Source organism: Enhydra lutris, unplaced genomic scaffold (assembly GCF_002288905.1).
Source record: "Enhydra lutris kenyoni isolate GAN:26980312 unplaced genomic scaffold, ASM228890v2 scaffoldscaffold60, whole genome shotgun sequence".
Taxonomy (NCBI): domain Eukaryota; kingdom Metazoa; phylum Chordata; class Mammalia; order Carnivora; family Mustelidae; genus Enhydra; species Enhydra lutris.
The window spans coordinates 5,230,021-5,248,644 of record NW_019154144.1 but is presented as its reverse complement, the minus strand read 5'-3'; the positions used below and the strand labels follow the sequence as shown (position 1 = coordinate 5,248,644).

Sequence of the window (18,624 nt, the reverse complement as noted above, 5' to 3'; positions counted from 1 at the left end):
TTCTAAATAGGATTATATTTTTTTTTTATCCTAAGAGACTGGGAGTTTTCAAGTTGACTCAAGTTGTTGGAGTCAATTTAATATTTTGTGTTCATGCCTCACAGCTAAAATTCTAACACATGTTCCCACAATCTTTATTCTTCCCTAAGAAGAATTAGCACAATAAATTAAGGACCAACTCCAACATCTAACCTTGGCCCACCCTCTGGAACTCTGGGACAGTGCTGGTTTCCCATAGGACCTAGAGTGCAAGGTACAAGCCAAGAACAAGAATCACCAAATGCAGCTTCAAGGAGATCAGATGTCCATTGTTAGTCAGTGTTCATCTGGAGTTTCTTACATCAACGAAATGGGCTTTGCTTGCTTAAGATTAGCTTCATACTCCCATAATATCTTACTGACTTCTGATAGCTTATTTTCACTTGTTTTCCTTCTATTTAGAAAGACTAATGAGGACTACAGGGTTTTTCCTCTCTTACTTGAATTAAGTTTCTCTTCACTTTCGCATTCCTTGATTTACTCCCCCTATTTTTCTACAAATGCAAATGCTATTTATCAGCCTTTTACTCCCCTAATATATCCTCCCTGAAAAACCCATTCCAGTTCTCTGTTTGACTCATATTCTCCAAAATGATCATGCCAATTTCTTCCCACTCCCTGGGCCTGAAGAAGCTCGTTCGCTCAGAATGCCAAATATCCTCTTCATCTTTCCTAAATATTCTTCTCGTGGTTCATTTCGGTGCAGGTGTCCAAGAATGATCTCATCACTGTTCTTATGAGTTCAGCCAAATAGTTCAATGGAATAAAACAGTTTATGTCTAACTTTCATTTTTAGTTTCTTGGTAAATATCTACGATGTTTCATTCCACTGAATAAATTTTTTCATGACCTGAGGCAGCTACCCATATGCTACAAAGGAAATGGAGAATAAAAACCGAATCAGAAGAATAGTGGCCTTTGCCCAAGGGGTTCAAGAAACTGAGGCTCAGTCGTGCTGGGCTGCTGGCTTTGTGACATCTCCCACCTTTATCTTCCTCATCTCAGCCACTTGACCTCTGTCTTCCCCATTGTCAGGAAATCTCATCAGGTCATTTAACAGTTAATCAGAAAAGAAAGGGAGGAGCTCAGGCTAGTCCTCAGGATGGAAGACCAGGGCACTTTCCTAACTTGGCCCAGTTGAGGCCCACAGACCCTCATGTCCTAAATCTAGCAGACATACCTTTATAGAACAAACACTGCAGTGGACAGCATAAGGGTCCAGGTAAGAGTGAAAGCAACCCAAGAACTTTCTGATCTGGGTCAGTTTTGCAGGTGGCCAAAGGAAGAGTCATACAACAGAAAAGCCTACGCTAATGGGCCACTCCTCTAAACCTGGCTACTTTGACACAGCACAGAGGTTTGGTGAGGCAATGAATGCCCTGGGCCACATGGAGGTATACACATGGTCTTTAATGTCAGATACAATTCCTGCTCCATTACTTTTTTTGCGTGCCTTTAACCATGTTACCTAATGCGGGCAGGTGAAACTAACTTTCTTGTGTCTCTCATAGGGTAGTTATGAGGATTAAATAATCTACATAGAACATCTAACGCAGAGTTCACATATGGTAAAATCTCCATGAATGCTTACTCCTTCTCTACCTAAAGGATGAGCAGCCAAAAAAGATAAGTCCAGCCCATAAAGCCTGAACACCACCTGCTAAGGAACTCCGTCAAAGAACAGCCAAGTGACGTAGTGATACCACCTGGGCTTTGGATGAGAAAAGACTTGGGTTTGGATCCCAACTCCCCCATCCATTACCAGGGTGAGCCTCAGTTACTCTGAATAGATAGGAATAGAGGGTATTCTCCTGCAGGGACACGATGAGGATGAAAGGATAGGAGGTAAGTAAAACTGTCTAGTAAGTAGTTGATGATTTTAGAGAAATATAAATTTGCAGCATTGGGAAGTTGATGATTAATTTTATGTGTCCACTTGCCTGGACTAAGGGACACCCTGCCCCCCCGATAGCTGGTAAAACATTTGTCAAGGGTTTAGCTAAGCTGTGCCATGGTATTGCTGCCTCAGCATCTGGTTTTTTTGGCCAAGTGGCCTTCAGGGACCTTAAGTAACACCAGGTTCTCCTGCAAGTGTGTGCCCCAGTCAGCAGCTTGCAGGGTCACAAGCAAATGTAATTTCGTGACGTGACCTCCTGATCCGCCCTTGTGATCACCAGGCTCTCCTTCCTCCCAGCACCTGGATGGCTTAGGGGCCCTTTAGATAGAAATACCCCCTCCCGGGGCTTACCAAAATCCTTTTTTTGTTGTTTGCATTGACCCGTCTGGTTTTAGCCTAGGAACCTTAATAAAGGCATGACTTTAGGTCCTGACTCTCTCTTTGTCTACGCTCTCCTGACGGGGCCCCTTAAGGCCCTGTACTTCCTCTAGGACCTATGAGTCACAAACTCTCTATTTCAAGTTCTCTTGTGGTCAGTTGTTGAATCCAGGCTCACCATACAGAGGAGATTCCACTTGTGTTCCACTTAACAAATGTTAATTTAACAAACCATTACAGCATTATTTCTGGGTGTGTCTACGCGGGTATTTCTGGATGAGATTAGCATTTGAATTGGGAGGCTGAGCAAATAAGATCAGCCTTATCAATGTGGTCTGGCATCATCCAATGCACTAAGGAGCTGAAGAGAACAAAAAGGGAAGGACAAATGAATGGTTTCTCTGGAGAAGGCAAACTAATAGAGAAAGCATCTTGGATGTCACTTGTCTTAACCACTCACCCCACCCCCCAAACCCTTCTTCATCTCTTATTTGACTGCTCTCCACAGCAGCCCAACTTGGAGGTCATCATGCATGGCAACTTCTCCAGGAAGTCCCCCACCCCCACCAACCTGCCACACCCGGCTGCATGTCTCTCCTCTGGGTGCCCTCCTAGTCTTAGGCATACCTCTCTTGCATCACCTATCACAGGTGATGATGCCTTCCTGCCCAGACTCCCTGGGTGTTCCCTCATCCCCTCCTGACACGTGGAGGTCCCAGTGTCTGTTGAACTGAACTGAAGCTTGCTTTATTCACCTCCAATCCATGTTCAGATGGTGGGTTTGAGTAATCGACTACTGTAAGGCAAAGTGTAGGAAGGTCACTGCTTAAGGTGTGGCAACAGTGAGGGATGATTAAGAGGGACATGGCTGTGTTTGTTTTTGCATTGCTTCCTAATTATTCCATGTATGTTCACCTTACAAGTTTGTTATTTCAAGATTGAGATTTAATAAAGCTATTTGACAAGGACTCAAGGAAGTAATTAAGGGTATGCCTAAGAATGTTCACCTACACACTATTTCTAAGAGCCAAATATTGAAAACAATTGAAATGTCTAATATTCAAAAATATTCATACCATATATGCATGTTTTAACACATTATGGTATGACTAAAGATATACTACTATTCAGACATTATAAATAATACAAAAGAACGTCCATTAACATGTCAAAACTGTATCCAAAATACTAACTGAACAGAAAAGCAGGTTACAAAACAGTAAGGAGAGTTTAACAATATTTTTTTTATCAAAGAAAAACACGTACATAAAAACCTGGAATGATTTATAAATTGTCAAATGAGGTTTTGTAGCAGGATTGCGGGTGGTATAATTCTCAATTTGCTTATCTGTATTTTTACATTTCCTACCATACGCATGTATTGCTTTAGAAGTATGAAAAAAATCTTAAAATTTAAGGAAGGAAAATAGCTCAGAGAAGCCGGATGGCCAGTCCTGCTGAAATGTCCATGATGGTTATTTGAAAGCCATGATCTAAATAACCCTTGCCTAATTGTTCTCTGTTCTGCCCTACAGTCTCTGCCTCTCAGCTCCTGAGTCCCAGACACAATGCATGCTGTGCGAAGGTCTGAAGTCACCTGGGTTTTTACGCCTTCATAGGTGCATCTCTCCCAAGTTTTCCAATCCCCAGTCCCTCCAGCTTCACCCCACTTCAAAACCCAGCTCAGCCATCACCCCTCCGGGAAGTTTTCCCTGACATCTTCCTTCTCTCTGCCCTTAAGTGTCCACTCCATGTGTCTCCACAGCTGACCTCTCTCAAAGACCTTCACCCTATTGTGTTGGATTCATTGAAGTGTCTAGATTATAGGGGTTTCCAAGACATTGACTGGGTCTTTCAGTTCTCTCTTCTCAGATTATAGCAAAGTGTCTGGGGCAGAATATGTATAATGAACAGATATGGAGGAATGAAGGCTGGCAGTAAGAACCAGATCAAAGACTTTGGGACAGAAGCAAACATTTTTCTGATCCAGAATGGGAAAACTTTCTCCTAAGATAACCTGGGTTGTATTTTATTTCTGAGACCTTGAAAGACAGAGAGCTTTCAGGCACACCCCATTAAGAAAATAAATTAGAAGGAATTTGGCTTGGTAGGCCACTGAGAATAATACAGCATTGTCTCAAAATGCACTAATGACCCAATGTGGGGCATAAGACTCTGGTGTGTAATATCCTCTTCACTTCCTTCCCAGCCTCAGTGTTGATTTTGAAATCTACATTTTGAAAAATCTATATTTCCTGGAATATATATGCAGAAATCCTTGAAATGACTGGAGATCAAACACAACAATATTATTTAAATACACCAAAAAAGAGACCAGGTGGCAATACTAATAGAAGACAAATATACTTTTAGGTCAAAAATTGTTGCAAGAAACAAAGAAGAACATCACTTATGGATAAGGGGGTCAATCTATCAAGAATATATGACAATTATAAACACATGCACATCAACAAGAGAACCAAGTTAATGAAGCAAAAATTGATACAACTGAAGGGAGAAATACAAACTTGATAATAATCATTGGAGACTTTAATACTCCACTTTCAATAATGGATGGAGAATCTAGACAGCAGGGTGCCTGGGTGGCTCAGTCAGTTAAGTGTCTGCCTTCAGCTCAGGTCATGATCCCAGGGTCCTGGGATCCAGTCCCACATCTGTCTCCCTGCTTAGCTGGAAGTCTGCTTCTCCCTCTGCCTCTGCCTGCTGTTCCCTCTGCTTGTGCTCTCTCTCTGTCAAATAAATAAATAAAATCTTAAAAAAAAAAAGGAAAGAAAGAAAACTAGACAGCAGATCAACAAGAAAACAGAGGCCTTGGACATTATTATAAATCAACCAAAGCTAACAGACATATAAAACAACCTGCCCAACAAGATCAGATACACATTTTTCTCAAGTGCACATGAGACATTCCCCAGAATTGACCATATGTGAGGACACAGAACAATTCTTAATAAGTTTTAAAAGATTGAGATCATACAAAATATCTTCTCTAACCACCATGAAGGGAAATGAGAAATCAACAGCATTCACAAATATGTGGAAATTAATGAACACATTCTTACAAATCAATGGGTCAAAGAAGGAATCACAAGGAACGTTAGAAAATATTTGGAGATGAATAAAAATCAAAACACAACATGCCAAGACTCATGGGATGCAGCAAAAGTGGTGCTCTGAGGAGATTTTACACCTGTAAGCAACCACATTAAAGAAAGAACTTAATCTTCAAATCAAGAACTTAACCTTCCACCTAAAGGAAACAGAAAAAGAAGAGCAAACTAAACCTACAGTTGGCAGAAAAAAGGAAATAATAAAGATTAGAGTGGATTTAAACAAGGTAAAGTATCCAGACAACCATCTGACAAATTATCTAGACTAAGAAAAAGAGAGAAGACTCAAATATTAGAATCAGAAACAAATGTGGGGACATTACTACTGATCTTTTCTGTATATCTACCTCCATAATAAAATGATTATAAGGGAATACAATGAACAATTGTATGCCAACAAATAAGATAACCTAGGTGAAATGAACAAATTCCTAGAAATACACAAGTTACTAAAAGTAGCTCAAGAAGAAATAGAAAAAGGAGAAAGATACCACTTTTTAATTTTTAATTCTGCCTTTCATTGTATGATTTCCTTATTGTTTAAGCTAAGACCTCTGGTGCGAGGTTGGATGGGAGAGATAACATGTTTATGGATTGGAAAATTCAACACTGGAAGTTACCCAACCTCCCCAGTTGATCTCTAGATTCCATACTATCCCATACAAAACCCCAACACATTTTTTTATAGACATTGATGAGTTGTTTCTAAAATGTATATGATTATTCAAAGGACACGGATCAGTGCAAATAAATTGCAAAAGGAAGAACAAAGTCGAAGCCCTCACTCATTCATTTGTCTAACAAATGTTGTCCTGGGCACCATTCTAAGTTTCTAGAAATCAAAAGGATTCAAAATAAGATTCTGATCTCATGGAGCTTACATTCCAGGGAGCAAGAGAGATCTTCAAAATACAGCTGAGGAAGACACTAGGAGGTGGCAGGGATTGGAATGGAGAGGCACAATACAAAAGGTTTCTTTGGGCAGGGATGTTTGAGGAAGGATCTATCAATAACAGCATAAATGAAGGATGTTAAATAAGACCTGGAGAGAAAAAGCATTCTGGGTAGAGGACTGGGCAAGTGTAAAGAAAGATCTGAGGGTCTGGTGAGAATGTGGCAGTTTGGAGGAAAACCATGTAGAAAGTAAACAGGGCACCTCCTAAAAAAATCAGACATAGATATTTAGCCCCCACTCCCACCTCCGAACCCAGAGGGGCCATTGCCAATGACTGTGTGGGAGTTCAGAAGTCCAGCTGGAAGGCAACTCTGGGATATACCTTACAGTCCAGAGGTCCCGCAGGGGATCAAGCTGAAATGGCAGCGTCCCTTGCTTTTACTCCTTCCCTAGCTCTGCTCTCATGCCCTCACTGACTTCTCTTCAAGCACTTCTTCCCCCAAGATCTGCTTCTTGGGGAGCTGAGCCTGCATCAGGCTGGGACCAGGTTGGCCCAGCCTTGTGGAGCTCAATGAAGAGTTTGGATTTCAGTCCAAATAAGGCAAAATTCACTAGATGGTTAAGCATAATGTTTAAGAACATGGGCTAAGTCAGACTGTTCTAATTCTGTGCCCTTATTAGCTGTGTGACCTTGGACACCTCATCTAACTCTTGGTGCCTCTGTTTCCCCAACTGTAAAATAAGGACAAGAACAGCACCTTATGTTCTTATTCTTACAGGAATTAAGTAAGTTAGTATATAAAAAACACTTATAATTGTGACTGGTCGGGTCAGTTTATTATTCAAGTGTGGTAGTAATGTGATTTATGATTATTAAAAGATCACTGGCTTCAACGTGGTACACAGTCTCTGGGAGGGCAAGATAGGAGCAAGGAAACCAGTTAGGTAGCTGTTGCCATGGACCAGACAAGAGATGATGCTGTTTTGAACCAAAGGAGATAATGAAAAGTGGCCAGATTTAGGCCATTACTGAACTTGCGGATGAATCATACATGACTTGCAAGGCAGGGAAAGAATCAAGGACAACAGACAAAGCAACAAGTAAGGGACTGGGGAAGGAAAGTGATAAAGTTCTGTTTGGGTCATGGGTCTGACATCTCAGTGAAGATGCCTGCTTGTGGCTGGGTGGATAAGTCAAAAGTTGGAGAAGACATGGGTGGATGGTATTAACAATCATTCAGATACATTTCAGAGGCAATACTGAAAAGGTCACTTTTGGCTATCATTCCTTAGAATTTTTTAAAAAAATGAAATGGAATAATTCTTAAAGGATTAATTTAATCCTACAAATAATCTTAATTAAATTGAGACCAACGGTTAAAGAACTGAAATGCAGCCCATAAGCAAAAAATAACTCAAACAGCTAGTTTGTGGCTACTCTCTACCCAAGAAGAGACCTTGAGGTGTTGTCTGATTCTAAATTAGAAGTATATTCTTTTAAGAAAGGTTAAGGGATTAAACAAATTTTAAATCACCATTACATGTCCAAGGACTTTCTTCAAAGGCACTGCCACCCTTTGTTGTTACCCAAGTATGCCAACTACCCAATGTTATTATTTGTAGACCAAACCCTCTTCTATCAGCACAGCTCTGCAGATTATGAACTGCAAATCCCTCAGAAAGGATTTTTAAAAAAATCCTTCACAAAGGATTTCAAGCAGCCTTCACAAAACCATCATCTAAAAGAACACAAAAATAATTTCCAAAACAGAGCCACCTATAATTTTATACACAAAGATGCTGTAACCAATAGTCTCTGTGTGTACTTCCCCAAACGTTGCCCAGGACCTGCCTCAGTCATCTGGGCCCCAACCTATGCTCGAGGCCTCACATCCACCTTCCCTGACACACAGTCAGACAGATGTATGGAAACAGGCGGTAGCTGACCTTATGTGCCTTCGCTTTGGACTTCTTAGCAAATTAAATATGTAGAATTTTTACTCTGAGCACCAAGTCTTATCGCCTCTCACTAGAGTTAGAACTAGTACAGTTCCATACCCATGTGTGTTTCATATCTCATCACTTCCCAACCCAACTCTTTTGCCACAGGCAAGTCAATTTCTTGATACCCCTCACGCAGGGCTGTAGCTTGGATGACAACCTATCAATCCTGAAATGACTATTCTACTTTTCCTTTATTATCTAGAGCTTTCCCTGCCTTCTGTTTTAGATTCGTTTCTTCTAAGAAGTGTCCATAATTAACCCTGCTTACTCTTGGTGCTATTTTCCCCAGTTATTCACTGTAAATGTCTACTCCTTCCAAATTCGGCTCCATTCTCAACGCCTCTGTGAAGATTTGTTTGGCTTCCTGCATGCATTTAGACATTCCTTTCCCACCACATCCTGAACACATGAACTTGGAGTAGATTCCATGCCTCTTCATAGCCCTTCATAAATTAGTGGCTCTTCACCAAAACCGTACACTCCTCATCAACGAGAGTTGTATCGAAACAACCTGAACACCTCACAATGTGAGATTATTTATTTATTCTTTTAGTCAAATATTTTTTGAGTAGCTACTATGTGCCAGACATAGTTCTTAGATTAGGTTAAACAATCTAAAGGGACAAAAGAAAGGATCAGTTGAAATAATCCAGGACTAAGGGATTAAATGGAACATTATTTGTTAGTTACAAAGGATCATCAATTATTTTAATAAACTATAGTTAGCTAAAGATAACGTGTGTGCAATATTACCTAATTTATGGATTTTACGTGCATATATACAATAAATAGACATAAGACAGGAATAATTTTCAACTTTCAGTTGAATGACCCAAGGCAGACCAATGAGAGATCCTCACTGACATTTTTCGGCTATATAGAGGCAAGGGTCTCTCCTCCCTCTGGAGTAAATCTGGACTTGTTGGCATGGGAAGAGACCCTCTGTGGTGGGGTGTAAAGAAGCCAGCCAGACCCAAGCATGTGAGCATGAGAGAGAGAAAGGAAGGGAGAAAAACGGAAAGAGAGAGAGAGAGATTGTCCCCCCTCGCCATGGTAATAATTATCTCCAAGTCTAATCCCTAAGTGTCTGACGCTCTTCTCCAATTCTGTGAGTTATCCCCCCATCCTTTGAATAAAGATCCTTTTTCTTCCTTAACCTAGTTATAGTTGGGGTTGCTCATTAGCCAATATAGAATTCCTAAATACACATATAACCAAATTTGAGATTCTATAAGACCTCACTGAAGTAAGGGTATGCTTAGGGACAAACATAGGCAAGACACCTAGGCAAGACAAAGGCCAGGGTACTTTTTTTTTTTTTTTTAAAGATTTTATTTATTTCTTTGACAGATAGAGATCACAAGTAGGCAGAGAGGCAGGCAGAGAGAGAGGAGGAGGCAGGCTCCCTGCTGAGCAGAGAGCCAGATGCAGGGTTTGATCCCAGGACCCGGGGATCATGACCTGAGCTGAAGGCAGAGGCTTTAACCCACTGAGCCGCCCAGGCACCCCCAGGGTACCTTTTTTATAAATCATGGCGTGATTCTGGAGTTTTGTATAATCATTTTGTCTGGATTTTTCCAAAGTAGGTTACATAAAAGGCCTTATTCATTTGTTTTTAAGCATAAGCTTCCTTCAAATGAAGTAAAAAAAATTTCATAACTCAGTTGGAGTAAATACAACAATAAATCAGAGATTAAGTTTCTTGCCTCACTTATCTGTACAAAACTAATCAACGTCAATTAATTCATTCTGTTTAACACTAAATCATGCTGCTATAAAAATCCTTCCAAGTCACGGATGCTAGGTTGTTAACAAAATATCCAGCTTGTGACCAGAATCCACCTAGTCCATTAATCACCATGTTCTGGGAGACACAGAGGAGTTCCAATCCCTGGATTTTCTATCTCTGTTTTTCTGACAGCAACAAAATGAGAATGAGTAAGGAGCAAATAGGGACACAGCAGGCTAGATGAGAAAAAGAGACAAGAAGATAAAGAATTCAGATAAGGGATGTTTACCACAGGGTCAGCAAAAGCATCCTGTGGTTCACCCATCAGCTGGAATCTTTTCAGTAAACATCAATTACTAAAATCACCAACGTAATTCTATAATACCCTCATGAAACAGCTGCTCTCCGATTTCAACAAAATTGAGAAAAGTATTTTTCTCATAATAGTCAGCTTTACTTTTCTAAATGTTTTACCTCTGCCTCGTCACCTAATTCTCCTGCTTGGAATTATCAACAGCAAATGCTAACTGACTGACTCTTTCTGAGACTTGGAGATCATTTATCAGTTCATAGGCTCATTTATGGCTGTTTGCTTTCAAAATAACTCAATTCCCCTTGCGGTAGAGAACACTTTCCATCTAAAGAGAGAGTGACATGTAAGCATGTGAGGGTTTCTGCATCGTCAGACAGGGTAAGAGTATGGAAATATAAACTATGTCCCTTGGAGGGCAGTCTGGGTGGCTCTGTTGGTTAAGCGGCTGACTCTTGATTTCAGCTCAGGTCATGATCCAGGGTTGTGAGATTGAGCACCACGACAAGCTCTGAGCCAGACGTGGAACCTGCTTAAGATTCTCTCTCTCCACAATGTTTCTATTACCGGAGTAGCTGGTAGTAGAAAGTAACTACCCGCCCTTCTTCTCCCTCTTTCCCATTTGCCTTATGTGGTAGCAGTTTCTACACAGTCTTAAGCCATAGTTCTTCATGGCAGATTCCAGTCATGACATCAAGTTATGAGCAGCCACAGCAATTTTGTAAATCCAGGTAGACTAGAACTAATTAGAAATTATCAGAGTGTGCTGTGTAGAGTAAGGGTAGGTAAGCCCCACTTCATGAAACTTTCATTTCGGTTGCAAGTGCGTCAACTTTCTTACTGTGGAGCAAGTTCCAGCTATTGGAAAGTCACTGGTCTTAGTTAAGACTAAGTTAATACTTCCTTCCACAAGTATTTCTGGAGGATCTGCCTGCCTGGCACAGTTTTAGCACTTAGGGAGGCAACAGGGAACAAATTGGGATGCTTTTTATGGAGCTTCTATTTTAGCAAAAGAGACAATAATCAGCGAACATAATAAACATCACTATAAAGAAGGTTGGAAGGTGATAAGTGATTAGAAAATGCAGAACAGGGGCGCCTGGGTGGCTCAGTGGGTTAAGCCTCTGCCTTCAGCTCGGTCATGATCTCAGGGTCCTGGGATCAAGCCCCGCATTGGGCTCTCTGCTCAGCAGGGAGCCTGCTTCCTCCTCTTTCTCTCTCTCTGCCTGCCTCTCTGCCTACTTGTGATCTCTCTCTGTCAAATAAATAAATAAAATCTTAAAAAAAAAAAAAAAAAGAAAGAAAATGCAGAATAAAGGAAGGATGGCCTGGGTGCCAAGGAGAGGAGATGCATTTTCCTGGTGGTGCTCACAAGAATCTTTCCTTTGTTTTCCCATTACACATGCTGCAGTGTTAGTCTTCATTTTAAAGCTCTATAGGGAAAAATCCAGATATGTTCTTACCGGGCAAGAATCATGTCCATTAACATCTACCCTCACAGAACTTAAAATACCCTAATCCACAGTAAATAACAAATCAAGCAAAGGCATACTCCCCCTGGGCCCGCCCCCCCCAGAAAATCAGAATCAGAGAATGGGATTAACCCAAGTAGACCAGCTCAGGAAGACACCCAATCTTTCTGCCCCATTTCTGTTTTTAGGAATTGTTTTTTTCTTTTACCGTCTCCCTTTGTGATCCTAAATAATCCTCAAAGATTATTCTTTATCTGCCCTCCCCACCCCCCAGATACAAGAGGCTCTCCTTGGGCTTTGGGCGGGTTCATTTACAAATGTTCTTCAAGGGATGTTAATTAAGAGGTAGAAGCCCCTTGGCCTACAGTGTTGAGCAGCTACTAAATCTGTCCCTTCCGTCTGAGGATGGCCTAAGAAACCCAAGATGGCAGATTATGCCATCTTTTATGCCAGACGGATTCTGTTTGCTTGCTTGTTCTGTTTTTGTCTTTTAATTTCTCCTATAGGGTCTTCCATTCTGAGACTAAAAACCAAAACCCCCAAATTCTTCACACATTTCATTTGCAGTCCCTATAAATTTAGTGAGCTCCTCTCTCCACTAGGCCCCCAGGAAGTACTTCCTGTGCCAGGAAGTAGGTCTCCCTACTTCCTTAAAGGCCGGGTCTCTGGGAGAAGCAGTTTGGAATGGGGTCATCAGGCTGTGCTTCATTCCGGAAACTGGCTCTGAGCATAGGCTCCAAACAGGTGGGAAGCTGATTCTGTGGAATTGAGGTCAGGTGGGGTAGGGAGAACATTCCAGGCAGACAGGAGAGTCAGAAGAAAAGTTCCCAAGGCACAACAGCAAGACCTTCTGCGGGACCAGAAGACAGTGAGTGAGGGGCAGGGATCAGCGTTGAGGCCAAATATGTTATGCACTTGCAAGGATGTTTCCAGAATAAGGAACGGAGGCAGTAATACCCTCTTGATCTACCCCCCTCCAATACCATAACAAAAGGAAAAATTTAAAGGGGATTAAACATAAAAGGAAAAGAAAAGCTTTTTAATCAAATTGTAAATGACATGGTTTTTCCTCACCCTCTCCCTTGTTTCTCACAGATTAGCAGTAAACACAAGGAAGCAGCCACACGCAGTTTCTGTTATAACTCCTCCTGAGAGAGTGTTTGCTTCCTTCCATTTTTTCGGAAATTAGATTCGCAAAGGAAAATAAATAGGAGCCCTGAATCGGCGGAACACGCTTTTTCACCACTATTATTTGTGCTATCATGCGATCATTATTTCACTGAGCAAATATTTACGCCACGGGCAAGTTACGCAGGGCATGCAGGGTGGAATCAAAGCCCTGGTAGCAGAACGACTGTGACACAAGACTGAAAATGAAAGGGCCGTGAGAAGGATTTGTTTAATAAAACACAATGGGGCTCCAGAGAAAAGAAAGACACCTTTTCCTTCTTGGGGAGAGGTCTTCACCTAGGAGGTAATTTCCAAACCTTATACTGAAAGAGGTGAGGGTCCTAGGGAGATGGGAAGAGGCATTTGAGACAGATCACGGAGAGTGGAAAGCCTGTGAGGCTGCGACAGCTCGCATTTTTCAAAGACAACACCTCCCGCTGATCCCCTACAATGTGACCTTGACTCACCCCCCCCCCCCACTGGTCTGTGTTCCCTCCTCTTGACCCTGGGGGTTGTGATGCTCTGACAGAAGTAAAGCTGCAGGACACCATTTCCTTCTAGTTGGTTCTCTTGGGGTGCTTGCGGGGGAGAGGAAGGAGCTAGCGTCCACGTAAGACGTCTGACTGACTTGGGACCCCCGCGTTGCTGGGGTTCACGGACTGTGCAACTGCCAGTCATGCCAGAGCCCAGCCCCGCGGAAGCTTCAGTGACGGCAGCGAGAACTTCCGGAACCCTGGGTCTGCCTGAGGCAGCCGAGAAGTCTTGGGGTGGTACCTAGCAGTAACAAGTGGAGCAGATAAATACGGTCTAGTGGTTTATTTAAAATATGAGTAATGGTGAGTCTCTAGTTGTTAATGAAGGGAGAAGCCATTGGGGACCATTTAGGGCTCACATTGACCTCCACTTCATAGTACCAATATGTGGACGAGGGAACTGACTCTTGAGCCCAGCCCCAGATGAAACTGTGCCGGGGCGCGCACCGGCGACCTTCAGGAAAGCAGATCCCAGTCCCGGGCCCTGGCAGCCATAGGAAAGCCAGCTAGACTCTCTGAGCCCCTCTACCAATTTACTTGCCCACCCCCCCCACCAAATACACAAATGCACTTCAGAATCTATAAGCATTAGTCAGTGGTACAGTTTTTAAAAAATTATTTTAATCACATACATTCATTCATGTAGTTTAAAATCAAATAGTACCAAAGACCTGCCATGAAAAAAGTGTTTTCTCTACCCCGCTCTCAAAATCCCTCTTCTGCTCCCTGCAGATAATCGCATTTAACTTTTAGCTGGGTTTTTCTAGTAATTGCCATCATAGTCCTAAGTAACATGCTTATTCCAAAATTTAATAAGGCATCGTGATAATGAAGGGATAGCTCTTTCATACTGCCCCATTTTCCTCCCTTATCCTCCTAAATGTCTGTTCTTATTTAAATCATTAATCAGTATTTACATCAAGGTTCTTATACTAATATTTTTTGTTGCAAAGCCAAATAGGACATTAATAACATTCCCTCCCCACCCCCACCTTTTTCAGACAGCTTTTTGTTTTCCCATGAACAAATAACCACCTCATTATTAAACTTGCAAAATACTCCATGCGTTTTAATGTTTTCATGACTCTCCATCGTATTTATTGCCATTTTACCTGTTCTATTTACTTCTTCACCTGCTCTCCTGGACCTTTCCACCTTCTTGGTTCCATCTGGCTAGATGCTGTCTAGACCTGCTCTCCTCCTAGGATTTTTCTCTATTTTTCATGGATTGAAGCCATACTCTTCTGGATCCAATTTCTTCCTATTATTTGCTCTGTCATTTTGCTGGTGCATACCTTCCACTGGCGTTTTAGGACAGATTATATTGAAGGTAAGCTTTCTAAATCCCTACATAACTGTGTATTCATTGTTCTAGGAACTTAGTAGGATCTTTAGAGATGAAGGTTCATGATCAGTTCTCATCTGGGGTACATTCTTATATTATTTCTTGAAAAATTTCCTGCCCTCCACTTCCGTATTTTCTTTTTGGAACTCCTCTTTGTCTGATGTTAGACTTTTGTACTTGACCTTTTCAATCTTTTACTCTTGTCTTCAATATTTCCATTTCTTTGTCATTTTGCACTACCTTGGGGTCATTTCTTTGACTTTATCCTTCAAACTTTTTACTAAACAAGAATCACACTGTTGATGTCCAAGAATTTTTTAATATTCTCTGTTCTTTTTTGACTTTGTGTGTATTTAATTTCCTGCACAATCTGATTTTCCTGGTTTGCTTTTCTGTTTATTTATTTTGTCTTTCTCTGTTCCGTGTTGAACACTTTCTTCAAATATTCTTTTGATGCCTGGCTGTCCATTCATATTTAGGAAAAAAGTACTTAAAAACTGGTTTTAAAAAACTGTATGTATGTGCTCACTTTATAAAGAGCAAGTCATACCCTCCACGGATTGGCCGGGAGGCTAGTCATTTTCTTCCGGGACCCACCCAAAAAGTCAGTGGGTGAGATCCGTGCTTTGCGAGCCGTTCAGAGACTTTCAAAGACGGGAAAAAACAAAAAACAAAAAAACCCTTCCCTTTTGCCATCAGGGAGACAGATGTTACCTGCTTACAGAGTGACGAGGCCGCAGAGAAGTGACAGGAAGTTTGTAAATAGAATTCCACTTGAGCTGCTGTGTTCATCCCTGTGTCTCACCCTTGCCCTTTGCTCTGTGTAGCGCCCCGAACTTCCACCTCCCTCTCTTTCAAATTTTCCCAAAAGTAAACCTTCGGTCTCCGGCCTGGGAGTGGGGGCAGGGTGTGAACATTCTCTATGATTAAGTAATGATTCGACAAAAACCTATTTACATCATTGAATAAAAGCTGTTTAAATGAATACTCATTATGTATTTCATACTGCAGGATGTGACCCCCGCAACTACCTAATCCATACGTTTGGGAGCTTTATGCTCAAAAAATCCACCTGCCTGTATCACCTGGGTGACTCAGTCCATTAAGCATCCGCCTTCAGCTCAGGTTATGATTCTGGGATCAGACCCCACATGGGCTCCCTGCTCAGCAGGATGCCTGCTTCTCCCTCTCCCTCTGCCCTCCCCCCGCCACCACCACTTGTGCTCCTGCTCTCTCACGTTCTCTTTCTCATGCTTGCACTCTCTCTCTCTCAAATAAATAAATGAAATCTTAAAAAAAAAAAAATCCTTTCCTCTAGCCTCTGTAATCACTCCATGTGGGGAAATCCCACTGTTTGTGAGCAGTTCTATGGTGGGGAGCGAAACCTGGAGAAAGCCTCAGTGCTGGTGGAGGACCCTGGGCACGAAACGATGGACCAGGGGAGCTGGAGGCTTTGGAGTCAGGCCTCTCGCAGATGAGCCAGATGCTGTAGGTCAGAGGTTATGGACTTAAAAGTCATAGAGAAGATTTGTTTGGTCTTTGTCATACTTAAACAAGATTTTTGAGATAGCTTTAAAAATCAGGAAATTTCACACAAAATTCTGAATTTCTAGCTTCTTTTGAAATCACAGAGAATCTGACAAGACCATGCCTCATCCCTCCTGACGGGGATTTGGCTGCAGCAAATGCTCACCAAAGGCCCCAGGCTCTCCTACAGCTGGCCCACTCGAAGCAATTAAAACAACCTTTTTGCCCCTGTTGGACACTTTGCAGCTCCCCAGCAGATCATGAATTTACCAAGATCCCAACCCATGTATCATTCTGAGATGCCTCAGCAGAACTGAATCTATAAGGGGGCACCTGGGCGACTTGGTCAGTTAAGCATCTGTCTTTGGCTCAGATCATGATCCTAGGGTCCTGGGATGGAGCCCGGCATCACGGGGTTCCTTGCTCAGCGAGGAGCCTGCTTCTCCCTCTGTCCCACCCCCCTGCTTTTCTCTCTCTCTCTCTCTTTCTCTCTGTCAAATAAATAAAATCTTAAAAAAAAAAAAAGAACTGTATCCATATGAAATTGGTAATCCAAGATTACAAATTGTATAGTCGTATACATTAATTGTATTGTAGGTACAGGCACTCCATAAAATTTGATTGAATTTACTTGTATAAAATAGACATATTTCTAAAATCAGTTTATTACCCAACATAATAAAGTTGATATGAAAATCAACATTGCATTCTGAGGTCATAGACTCTGATCATTTCAAGTCTCTGACTTCCTTACACCTGTTGGGTCTCCTTGATTTTCCTGTCACCAGCATTTTTGGATCTTTTATTCCTTGCCCTCTATTGTTTTTATCCTCAGACTATGCTGTGTTCTTGAGCTTGAATTACTAACTATTGTGAGAGGAAAGCACATCAGGAGTCTGTAAGCCATTCCAAATTCATCATCTGCAAAAAGCCCGAGCAAAAGAATTTGCAGTTACAATCATGAAACAGTCATCAGTTACTTTGAGGGGTCATGGAAAATACAATGCGTGAACAATGAACATTTTCTTAATTTTAAAATGGAAGAAAATGTGGATTTTGGAAATAATAGACCCAGGACTGAAGTTATGTAATGGCTTAATAAAAATTACATCAGCCAGCACTGAGGAAGAGAAGAAACCGGGGAAGCAACGCCTTTTCATAACAGAAGTCTGCCCAATTAGCCTCAAATAAATTTTATGGTATTGCTTGGAATGCAATAGATGTATCTCTCTGTGTAATAATTTTCACAATTGCCAGAAATTCTTATGATATTCTTGAGGTCAAAAAAAAAAAAAAAAAGAAAAGAAAAGAAAAGAGTTCTATCTATCTATCTATCTATCTGTCTATCTATCTATCATAGTACTGTCTGCTTGAATAATCGAGGTTGGAAAGCTATATTTTAAGAGTATTCATTGATTGAACAAAAATTTACTAGTTGCTTACTGTCAAACACTGACAGATGTTTGCAACATTGATTAATAGGAGATGTCCCGCCAAAAGAAGGTGACTAACAACATCCCACAGAGTTGACTCACAGCCTTATTTCTTTTCAACATTTTTATCATCAAAAGGATGAAAATTCACAAAGCATTAATCTGAAAATTTGGAAAGGCTGCAAAAAAGCTCACTGCAACAAGGGTCCTACAGACTGAAATGCTGTAAATATGTGCTATAGCTAATACATTAAGTTTTAAAGTGATGATAAAAATATTTCCTTTTTCTTTTTATTTTTATGCAGCTTCTAACGACAATCACAGTTCTCTGCCCTATTCCTCCTCCCCAGTCTCCTCGGTCTCCCTTGTAGAGGTAAACACCATTGACTCCTCTGACTTTTGAAACTTACACATTTCCATACTTCCATACTTTCTCGACAGTATTCACTGACTTATGGGAGGTGAGGACTTTGCTCTCTGACCCAGGCAGTTCAGCTCTAGAGCAGGTTTTGGATTTGGGGTACAGCAGTCCTCCATACTGACATTCTGCCAACATGACTATTACTCACAGCTGGGCTTTATAACATGGTAATTAAGACTGTTTTCTTTCTTATTTTTGTTTTCCTTAAAGTTAATAAGGAAATTGCTTTTTCGTTTCCTTGTTTTGTTTTGTTGTTGTGTGTATGTGTATGTCTGTGCCCGTGGCTAATTCTTCCCACACTTTCCAATAGCCTGTCAACAGAAATTTCTACACATCAGTC

The 18,624-nt window shown here is 41.3% G+C and overlaps 1 protein-coding gene across 1 annotated transcript in view; it reads right to left on the bottom strand.

Annotated features, from left to right (window-relative positions):
* LOC111158578 (klotho) overlaps window positions 1-18,624 on the bottom strand; it is a 41,080-nt gene that overhangs the window by 9,423 nt on the left and 13,033 nt on the right.